This window comes from Cotesia glomerata, linkage group LG6, assembly GCF_020080835.1.
Source record: "Cotesia glomerata isolate CgM1 linkage group LG6, MPM_Cglom_v2.3, whole genome shotgun sequence".
Taxonomy (NCBI): domain Eukaryota; kingdom Metazoa; phylum Arthropoda; class Insecta; order Hymenoptera; family Braconidae; genus Cotesia; species Cotesia glomerata.
In genome coordinates, this window is record NC_058163.1 from 243,248 (window position 1) to 255,514 (window position 12,267).

The 12,267-nt window shown below is 21.6% G+C and overlaps 1 protein-coding gene across 1 annotated transcript in view; it reads left to right on the forward strand.

Moving 5' to 3' along the window:
- Window positions 1-358: 358 nt before the first annotated feature.
- The window catches only part of LOC123267004 (diacylglycerol kinase 1), a 61,896-nt gene continuing 49,987 nt past the window's right edge, over window positions 359-12,267 (forward strand). The window contains exon 1 of the mRNA XM_044731468.1: window positions 359-627. The gene's annotated coding sequence lies outside the window, so the exon portion shown is untranslated. The remainder of the gene's footprint in view (window positions 628-12,267) is intronic.

Below are 12,267 nucleotides of genomic sequence, written 5' to 3' on the forward strand. Positions count from 1 at the left end.
AGCATTTTTTTATTGTAATTAATTTTTCTAAATTGACAGCTGACGGCTAACTTTAGTATCATAACTGTCTGTGCAATTTTCAAAAAATATTTTTTCAGTTCTAATTTAATAAAAAAAAAATCAAAATTATAATAAAAAAATATTTGCTTAATTAATTTCCATAATAATAATTATTAATTAATTAATTAACAATATTAAAACATAGAATAGAATTATCTGACCGAATATGTATTCTTTCTACTTACTTGCACCGCTGTATAAAGGAAAAGAAGCTTGCGCTATGATTGGTTTATTTTTTACAATGTCCATGCGCAGAATGTTGCGCAGAAAAACACGCGAAAGGTATATGACGCGTGAGGTAGTTAGTCTCGCGCTTTAGGCGTGTGTGTATTGTTGTTATTATAAACTTCCTCAGCAGTTTTTGATTGATGTGCACGCGTATTTTTTAAACAATAATGTTACTGTCAATGTTTCGCGATATAATTACAGAACTGCGTAAGATCGTATGAACTTTATGTTATTAGTTTTCATGTAATTATTGTTTATTTGTCAGTGCATATATTTCCATCTGAGTCTTTCACGTTCACTGGAGCTGTCAGAAAAAAAATTGGGGATGGCGCCGAGATGGTGAGTTATCTATTTTTTTTTTTTGTTTTACTTTGATTAATTCTCGAGCTTGCAGTTTTTTTGTTTTTGTTGCTTTTATAATTGTGCATACAATTTATAAAAGAAAAATAAATTTTCTTTCACGGAATAATTATAAGTGAGACTTTTATTTTGCGTTAAATATGCTTCGAGATGAACACATTAAATTCTAATTTTCCTCTTAAGAATTTTTTTAATTAATTAATTATTTCTTCTTTTTTAGAAGAAAATAAAAGTAGAAAATTTTTTATTAAAATTACAATTTAATAAATTTTTTTTTACATAAAAATTATAAATTTTGTATGATCTTAAAATTAACAAATTTTATTTTTAATTAGTAAATTATTATTCTTTTTTTTAATCAGTTAATTGTTATTATGATTTTTTATTTCTTCTTTTTTTTAAAAAAGTGACCGTAGAAAATTTTTATTACAATTACAATTAAAGATAAATTTTTTTTCACTATAATTATAAATTTTATTTGATCCTAAAATTGACTCATTTAATTATTATTATTATGATTTTTTATTTCTTCTTTTTTAGAAGAAAATAAAAGTGGAAAATTTTTTATTAAAATTACAATTTAATAAATTTTTTTTTACATAAAAATTATAAATTTTGTATGATCTTAAAATTAACAAATTTTATTTTTAATTAGTAAATTATTATTCTTTTTTTTAATCAGTTAATTGTTATTATGATTTTTTATTTCTTCTTTTTTTATAAAAAGTGACCGTAGAAAATTTTTATTACAATTACAATTAAAAATAAATTTTTTTCCACTATAATTATAAATTTAATTTGATCCTAAAATTGACTCATTTAATTATTATTATTATTATTATGATTTTTTATTTCTTCTTTTTTAGAAAAAAATAAAAGTGGAAAATTTTATTAAAATTACAATTGAAAAAAAAATTTTTTTTTACAAAAATTATAAATTTTAATATGATCCTAAAATTAACTTATTTAATTATTATTCTTATTTTTAATTATTAAATTGTTATTATAATTATTTCTTCTTTTTTGAAAAAAAAAATAAAAGTGAACAATTTTTGTTAAAATTACAATTTAATAAATTTTTTTTTTACATAAAAATTATAAATTTTATTTGATCCTAAAATTGACTCATTTAATTATTATTATTGGGATTTTTCATTTCTTCTTTTTTTAGAAGAAAATAAAAGTGGAAAATTTTATTAAAATTACAATTGAAAAAAAAAAATTGTTTTTACAAAAATTATAAATTTTAATATGATCCTAAAATTAACTTATTTAATTATTATTCTTATTTTTAATTATTAAATTGTTATTATAATTATTTCTTCTTTTTTAAAAAAAAAAATAAAAGTGAACAATTTTTGTTAAAATTACAATTTAAAAGAAATTTTTTTTCACAAACATTTTAAATTTGAATAAAATCTTAAAATTAACAAATTTAATTATTAATTTTATTTTTAATTAGTAAATTATTATTCTTTTTTTTAATCAGTTAATTGATATTATGATTTTTTATTTCTTCTTTTTTTTAAAAAAGTGACCGTAGAAAATTTTTATTACAATTACAATTAAAAATAAATTTTTTTCCACTATAATTATAAATTTAATTTGATCCTAAAATTGACTCATTTAATTATTATTATTATGATTTTTTATTTCTTCTTTTTTTAAAAGAAAATAAAAGTGGAAAATTTTTTATTAAAATTACAATTTAATAAAATTTTTTTAAACAAAAATTATAAATTTAATTTGATCCTAAAATTGACTCATTTAATTGTTATTATTATGATTTTTTATTTCTTCTTTTTTTAGAAAAAAATAAGTGGAAAATTTCATTAAAATTACAATTGAAAAAAAAAATTGTTTTTACAAAAATTATAAATTTTAATATGATCCTAAAATTAACAAATTTAATTATTATTCTTATTTTTAATTATTAAATTATTATAATTATTTCTTCTTTTTGGAAGAAGAAAATAAAAGTGAACAATTTTTGTTAAAATTACAATTTAAAAGAAATTTTTTTTCTCAAAAATTTTAAATTTGAATAAGATCCTAAAATCAACAAATTTAATTATTAATTTTATTTGTAATTAATAAATTATTTCTATTATTATTATTGTTTTTAATTTTTCTTTTTTAGAAAAAAAATAAAAGTAGAATATTTTTGTTAAAATAACAATTTAAAAAAATGTTCTTTACAGAAGTTATAAATTTTAATTTAATCTTAAAAATGACTCATTTAATTATTATTGTTATTTTTAATTAGTAAATTATTATTATCATTTTTTAATAAAATAAAAGTTGGAAATGTCTATTAAAATTAAGATGAAAAAAAAATTTTTTTCCATTATATAACTATATAAATTTAATATGATCCTAAAATTAACGAGATTATTGTTTTTTATTTTTAATTAGTGAATTATTATTATTATTAAAAAATTGAGAATATTGAAGTTAAAAAAATTATAAGTAGAATTTTCTAAAAACTATTTTTCTAATTCTAATTTATTCTTTGAATAAAGTTAAGAATTTATTAATAAGTAAGAAAATTTTGTGGTCATAAATACAAAAATAAAATTTTCATGAATATTTCAAAGAAAAACATAAATATTTTGATTTATTTACTACTCAGATTATAATTTAACAATTGCAATAATCTCGATAAACTTATAGCGGAAATACAGCAGAATTATGTAGTTATAAATGTTTCAATTTAATATGATATTACTTTTGTAATTTATTTTCTCAGAATTTTTGAAATATTAATTTAATTTTTTCTTTATTTTTAGATTCTTTTAAAGTAGTAAAATGCACTTTATGGTTTTTAATTTGTTTATTTTACTGCAATGCCTTAAAATATCAGTTCATCCATGACTAAATTTCCCGTGTAAAAAAAAATTGTCCCAAAAATGTCCCAAGCGTGGGACATCCAAACGTGACACAATTTGGGACAATTTTGGGACATCTTAAAAAAAATTAAAAATTAAAAAATAGTGCGTTTAAGTAATTTTTCGTCGATTTTAGGTATTTTTTTGAAGATTTTCAGAAGACTTCACAATTTCATGACAATTTTACTACAATTTTAAACGGTTTTTAAATGATTTTGAAGAAGATAATTTATTTTTGCACAGCTGTAGATTTGTCTAGAAATTAATGAATGAAACATTTATTGAACATTTTTGGGACAATTTTAGGATATTTTTAAGACATTTTTGAGACAATTTTAGGACATTTTTGGAACATTTTTTTTAAATTTTTAGGACAATTTTGAACGTTTTTCAAATAATTAAAAAAAAAAAACAATTTATTTTTGCACGGTTGTAGATTTGTCCTAAAATTAATAGATGAAAAATTTTAGGACATTTTTGGGACAAATTTAGGACATTTTTGGGACAACTTTAGGACAATTTTAGGACATTTTCTGAATATTTTTCGGACAATTTTGAACGTTTTTCAAATAATTAAAAAAGAAAATGTCGTGACAAAGTTCTAAAAATTTTCGAATTTTGTTGTAGAAACATTACAGAATTGTCCCAAAAATGTCCTAAAGTTGTCCCAAAAATGTCCTCAAGTTGTCCCAAAAATGTCCTAAAATTGTCCCAAAAATGTCCTAAAGTTGTCCCAAAAATGTCCTAAAATTTTTCATCTATTAATTTTAGGACAAATCTACAACCGTGCAAAAATAAATTGTTTTTTTTTTTTTAATTATTTAAAAAACGTTCAAAATTGTCCTAAAAATATTAAAAAAATGTTCCGAAAATGTCCCAAAAATGTCCTAAAATTGTCCCAAAAATGTCCTAAAATTGTCCCAAAAATGTTCAATAAATGTTTCATCCATTAATTTCTAGACAAATCTACAGCTGTGCAAAAATAAATTATCTTCTTCAAAATCATTTAAAAACCGTTTGAAATTGTTGTAAAATTGTCATGAAATTGTGAAGTCTTCTAAAAATCTTAAAAAAAATACCTAAAATCGACGAAAAATTACTTAAATGCACTATTTTAAAATTTTTAATTTTTTTTTGAGATGTCCCAAAATTGTCCCAAAAATGTCCCAAATTGTGTCACGTTTGGATGTTCCATGCTTGGGACATTTTTGGGACAATTTTTTTTTTACACGGGTTGTAATTACAAAAACGAAATTTAAATAATTTTATTATTTTAAAATTATTAAAATTATCTATTTTAATTTTAAAAAACTTAGGAGAGACAAATAAGATTAATTTTTTATTTTATTTGATCCTATTTAATTATTTAAGAATTATATAAAATAATTTAATAAATAAATATATTTTCAAGTTTAATAAAACTTTACAGAGAAGAAATAAAGAATAAATTAAAAAAAAAAACAGAAAGTTAATTAAAAATTAAAATTAAATTAATTGTAAGAAAACTTTTTGAATTTGATAAATCAAAATTTATTTTTTTAATTTTAGTATTGATAAAAAAGATTTTTTAAATTAAAAAAAATTGAAGATATAAAGTACAATACATTTGTTTTTCATAAAAAGTACTTTTTATATTCAAATGCAACTTTTGAAAGTGAAAATAAAAATAATACGACCGGATAATATGTAAAGTTGAAGATCTACATGATAAAGTTAGTGAAAGAATTTTTATTAAAGAACAAAATGCTTAATATAAAAATTTTGTAAACTTTACTTTCATGTAAAACACCTTCCGCAAACAGAGTTCTTTTCATGTAAATATAAACTATTATTATTATGATTATTTGTGTGAGAATTGCATTCTTTTTTAACTCGAGTTTTTCAGGTTGAAATAAACTTTTTATGAATGCGAGTGTTCACAACGTTTTACAAGACTTTCATATTATTTTATTTAGTTATTTAGTACACGGAGAAAATTTTATAGTAGAGTTTATTATCTAGTTTTGTTAAAATTTATTAACTGAATTCGATAGTAGTAAATATTATTTAAATAGCTAAATAAACCATCTGAATTGTAGTATTTACCATCCTGATGGTAACTACTACTATTATGATGGTAATCAGTAATAATAACTGTTATTGTTTTAATTAGTTACTACTATTATCAAAATCGTAATTCCTAATATAACCTGATGGTTGCAGTTACCATCAGTAATAATAATAACTACTATCCGAACAAAAACAGTTTCACTGTAAATAAATCGCGCCAAGTCCACGTTCATAAGACTATTAAGAAAAAAAAATTTGTTTTATTCTTTACAAAAATATATAAAATAAAAAAATTAAAAAATCCAAGTAACCGATATGATTGTTTATGATTTTCGGAAATTAAAAAAAAAATGTGTTATAAATTTAAAAATTAAAAAAAAAATTTGGAACGTATTTAGTGTGCGCGGTTGCAAAATATTTTACTTTTAATAAAATTCGTAAAATCTATTTACTAGGACTTTAAAAAAATTGAAATACACAATGACGCACACCAAGTACGTTCCAAAATTTTTTTCTTAATTTTTAAATTTATAACACAATTTTTTTTAATTTCCGAAAATCATAAACAATCATATCGGTTACTTGATTTTTAATTTTTATTTTATATATTTTTGTAAAGAAAAAAACAAATTTTTTTTTCTTAATAGTCTTATGAACGTGGACTTGGCGCGATTTTTTTACAGTGAAACTGTTTTTGTTCGGATTTTACTATTTTTTGTAATTATAATAAAAATTTACAATTGTTACCAACTTAAATCTCGCGTTGGCTGCATTTTTTATAGCAAACTATCCCCTTGAAACTACAGTTTATGTAAAAATAATTCTAGCGCACCCTGGCGGGTGTAGATGCAAGCTATGAAATATCTTCTTTTAACTGTAGTTTCCCATCTAATGAAGGATTACTATGCATTCTCGAATTATTTAGTCTGTGGCAGATCACTTTGCTCATCAAAAAAAAGTCAGGATCGAAATTTTTGCGTTGCTATAGTTTGTGCGGATTAAATTTAATAATTTCAAGTAGATTAATTGTTATAAGTGAATATAATTAATTAATAACAGTCAAATAAAGTATTAATTACTGTTATAATATACAATTTAGGAATAAAAAGTACCGTAGAATTAAATAAAATTTTGCAACCTCAAAATACCGTTCTGCTTACAGTAAACACAGTCGGTAGTCTGGCGCTCCGTTTACAGCAGATTTGAACGGAACTTGGCGCCAGATTCTACCGAATCTGTGGATTTAAGCTAGTAAAAAATATTTAAAAAATTAAGAATCTGCGTTACCGTAGATGCATTTCTTAATAAACTAAAAGCAGCTGTAGTGCAGTAGTGTAGTGCACAAAAAATCGGGATTAAATTCGGGTTGAAATTATATTTATAAATTTTTATTTGTCTAAAACAAGTTTCAACGCCAAATTTTTCAAGAATTTGAAATTTCCAAAAAAATCAAAATTTTCAATAAAATTCAAATTAAAAAGAAATTAAAATAAAAAAAAAAATTTTAAATAAAAAAAATCAAATTTTCAAAAAAAAATTTTGAACAATTTAAAAATATTTTAATATTTCAAAGAAAAAAATGTACATTAGCTAAAATATGGATGTAAATAAAGGATTTAATTAAGTAAATTTATATTATTTTTTCTTTCAGAATTTTTACAATCTGAGATCGTTGCAGTTACCATCTTTCATTGTAACAGTTATAATTTATAATAATTACAATTAATATTTTCAATAGTAATCGTTACCATTATTAATAGTAACTATTACAATTGTCAATGATACCACTTATTATTTTGTTACTAATTTATTTTATTACCATTTTAAATAGTAGGAGTTACTATTTTTGTATAGTAAGTAGTATAATTAATTTTTCTCCGTGTAGAATTTTAAATTTATCCAACAAGAAAATTATTTATTTATTTATTTATTTATTTCCTTATTATATAAATTTTTTATCACCAAACTATTCAATGAATTATCTTTTTGATGTCTAATTTATTTATTTAAAAATTTCTGTATGAAAAAATATTATTTCATTTTTTCAATGATTTATATTTCTTCTTAGTCCTTTTATAATTTAATAAAAGAATTATTAATTATTTTAAATATTTTACAATACAATAAAATAAAATAACATATCGACGTTATAATTATCAAATTGTCTAACTCCATTTTAGAAAATTTTCCATTTGTAAGAAAAAACAAGTAGTTTAAAGTTTAATATCACTTTCAAAAATCATTTAACATCTAATAGAGGTATAATACTTTGATTTGAATCATTCAAATAATTTATAATTGGACTATTGCTACATCAAAATGTTGAAAAATCACCTTCTAAAAAATAAGGAGGACTAATTGCTAATTAGACAGAAAATTTCTTCTGGCTCCAAAATAACTTTTGTTTTTTTTAAAAATTTTTTTGGCGCAAGAAATTTGTTTTTTCTGTGTAGTAATATTTTTTTTGAAAATTTATTTAAAGAATGTCCAAACTATAAATATTGTGTCAAATTTTTTTTTATTCACAATTTATAACTCTCAATTTGAATTGATTGGATATACTTTTAAAAGAACTTATAAACTTTCGTGTAGGAATAACGATAGAATTATTTAGGGATTATCAAGTCAATATTATCGACAAACTTTTTACAGAAACTGATGACTTATTTAAAAAAAAAAAAAAAAAAAACTTGTGAATTAAGCTGTGAACTTTTAAAATTTCCATCTGAATTATTGATTAAATACACTAAAGTTATCTGTCCTTAAATTTTTTAGCTTAAATATTCGATTATCTTATAAGCTCTGATCCCATCAACAAAATCTCTTTTTACTAACTAAATCCTACACGGAAAAAAGTAAACTGTAATATTCACTCAGATTCCGGTTAATTTTTATAGTTTCACAGTAAAGCAGACATCGAGGTGGCAAAAATATGAATATTACAGAATTTAATGTAGAAAGTATAAAATCCACAATTTATAATTTAATATCCAAAATAAGTGATTAGTAGCTGTCACTATAGTAAATAACGACTCTTTCATCTTAAAAAATTACAGTTTCAAACGTTGCGTTTAAAATTTACCATTTTACTTTGTAAATATTGACGCTGCTTGTATTAGAAATTTACTAACTTTATTTTATATTTTTTACATATCATTGCGATCATTTTTTAAGTACGAAATGATAAATATCAAAGTCTGAATTCTTAATATTTTGGCAAAAATATTGATCCTATAAAAAAATTTTTTCAAACAAAAATTGATCAAATTCAATTTTATAAAAAAAATGTCTTTTATGTTTTTTCATTAGGATCAATAATTTCACCGTAATTTCAAAAATAAGATTCATAATTATAATAGATTTTGAACCTTTGATTATAAATTTTAATTTTGGAATTCCAGCAAAAATATTTTTTTTTTATAAATCTTAAGAAACATTTTTTTTACAAAATTAAATTTTGAACAACTTTTGTTTAATAACCTTTTATAGGACCAATACTTTCGCCGTAATATTAAAAATTTGAACCATTTATTTTAAAATTGCGGCAAAAATTTTAGACCTACTTATTTAAATTGAATAAACTATTTTAGAAAAGAATATAAAATATTAAAATTACACAAATTAAAGTCACACGGAAAAAAGTAAACTGTAATATTTACTCGGATTCCGGTTAATTTTTATAGTTTCATTTATAATCAAAGGTTCAAATTTTATTATAATTATGAATCTTATTTTCGAAATTATGGTGAAATTATTGATCCTAATGAAAGAACATAAAAGACATTTTTTTTATAAAATTGAATTTGAACAATTTTTGTTTGAAAAATTTTTTATAGGATCAATATTTTTGCCAAAATATCAAAAATTTCGACTATTTATTATGAACTATTATTTTGAAACTATGGAAGAAATTTTTTCTATTTGAGGCACATTCCATAGTAACTGCACGGAAAAAAGTAAACTGTAATATTCACTCAGATTCCGGTTAATTTTTATAGCTTCAAACAGTAAAGCAGACATCGGGGTGGCAAAAATATAAATATTACAGAACTTAATGTAGAAAGTATAAAAGCCACAATTTATAATTTAATATCCAAAATAAGTGATTAGTAGCTGTCACTATAGTAAATAACGACTCTTTCATCTTAAAAAATTACAGTTTCAAACAGTAAAAATTGCCATTTCAATATATAGTCGATATTATGAGGAGAAGGGGAACTCAGATGAAAGAGAAGGGGGTCTCACTCTGGGAGAATTTAACATTTGAAACAGTAAAAATTATACTTTTAAAATATACATTTTACCAGTCCAAGCAAGTCAATAATTACAGTTTGATTTTTAGCGTTGCGTTTAAAATTTACCATTTTACTTTGTAAATATTGACGTTGCTTGTATTAGAAATTTACTAACTTTATTTTATACTTTTTACATATCATAAGATTATTTTTTAGGTACCAAATGATAAATATCAAAGTCTGAATTTTTAATTAGTATACTTTAACATTTTAGACATTTACATAGCAAATATTACTGTTTGAAATAGTATTTCCTTCCGTGTAAAGAGTAAATTGTAACGTTTAAATGGTAAATATTATAAAGTGAATAGTAAAATCACGATTTTACTGTTTGAAATGGTAACTTTTAGCAGTTGATCATTACTTATTATAAATCGACTGTTATTTACTACAGTTTACTTTTTTCCGTGTATGTTATAATCTTATTTCCTGAATCGTTTTAAGCTTGCAAAATTTATATTGTATCAAAAATTTATGTTTAAATTTTATTAAAAAATTTTGATAATTAATTTCAAAAATCTGGCGTAATAACACGATAAAGTAAATTAAAAATTTGTTATTTATTTTTAAAATAAATGACTTAACACTTTAATAAAAAAAGTAGATGTAGATGTACAGATGTGGAAGCGAGAGGACCACATACTTGACCCAGTTTTCAACAACCTTTTTATAATAATCTTGGTAAATAACAAAGATGGTATAAATTCTAAATACATTCATTTTTGCATTTTTGTCACTTTTTCGTATACGATCAACAATACAAGATTACGTAAAAGTTATTGCTGATTTTTAATAAAATTTTAATACTTGGCAGATATTGAAATGGTCATCGTGATATCCGCTTGAATGAAATTCAACAGAGGTTGTTATTGAGATTTTAGAGATTTTTCTACGGAACCTTGAATAGGTAGTCTTATTTAACGAATATAGAATAACTACCAATCTTGCAGTCACTACGTGACTGCCGTGACTTGTGAACTATAAATAAATAAAATTTTGCTTTATTAAATAATAACTTTTGTTAAATTGCACTATACTTTCTCACATATTGCCGTTTTTGAAGATATAAGCTCATCCCGACGTTACACTCATCAAGAGCTTTTATTTAAATACCCACATCAATTTTTCATATATTTTATATATTTATATATATCATAAATATATATATATATAGATAAATATATATATATATATATTAAAAATATATCAAAAATGCATGTGGGTACTCAAATGAAAAGTCTTGATGAGTGTAACATCGAAATTAGTTTATATCTTTAAAAATGTCAATAATTAAGAAATGACATTGTATCTTGTAAATTATTGACATTTTTAAAGATATAAGCTCATTCCGATGTTACGCTCATCGAGACCTTTCATTTGAGTACCCACATCAATTTTTCATATATTTATATGTTTTTCATATATTTATATTTATATATATTATATATATGTATATATGAAAAATATATCAAAAATGCATGTGGGTACTCACATGAAAAGTCTCGATGAGTGTAACACCAGGATGAGCTTATATTTTTAAAAACATCGATAGTTAAGAAAGTACAGTACAATTTAACAGATATCTTGTAAACAATTGACATTTTTAAAAATATAAACTCACCCCGACATTACACCTTTTAAAACCTTTCATTTGAGTACCCACATCAATTTTTCATATATTTCATATATTTATATATATATTATATATATGTATATATGAAAAATATATCAAAAATGCGTGTGGGTACTTAAATGAAAGCTCTTGATAAGTGTAACACCAGGATGAGCTTATATTTTTAAAAACATTAATAGTTGAGAAATTACAGTACAATTTAACAGATATCTTGTGAAAAATTGACATTTTTAAAAATATAAACTCACCCCAACATTACACTCTTTAAGACCTTTCATTTGAGTACCCACATCAATTTTTGATATATTTTATATATTTATATATATTATATATATATGTATGTATGAAAAATATATAAAAATGCATGTGTGTACTTAAATGAAAGCTCTTGATGAGTGTAACATCGAGATGAGCTTATATCTTTAAAATATATGTTATATATATGTATATATAAAAAATATATCAAAAATGCATGTGGGTACTCAAATGAAAGGTCTCGCTGAGTGTAACATCAGGATGAGCTTATATCTTTGAAAATCTCAATAGTTAAGAAAGTACAGTGCAATTTAAAAAAAGTTTTTATATTTTTTTCTAACAATGAATCAATTTTATTATTGAACTTTGAAAAACCCAATTCAAATTTAAATGGAAAAAAAAAAGTTTCATTTGCTTAGCAAACAAAACAAAAACAGTTGTCAAATAAATGCTCTAGCTCGTTATCGCAAAACTACTGGTTGCTATGGAAACTTAAGCC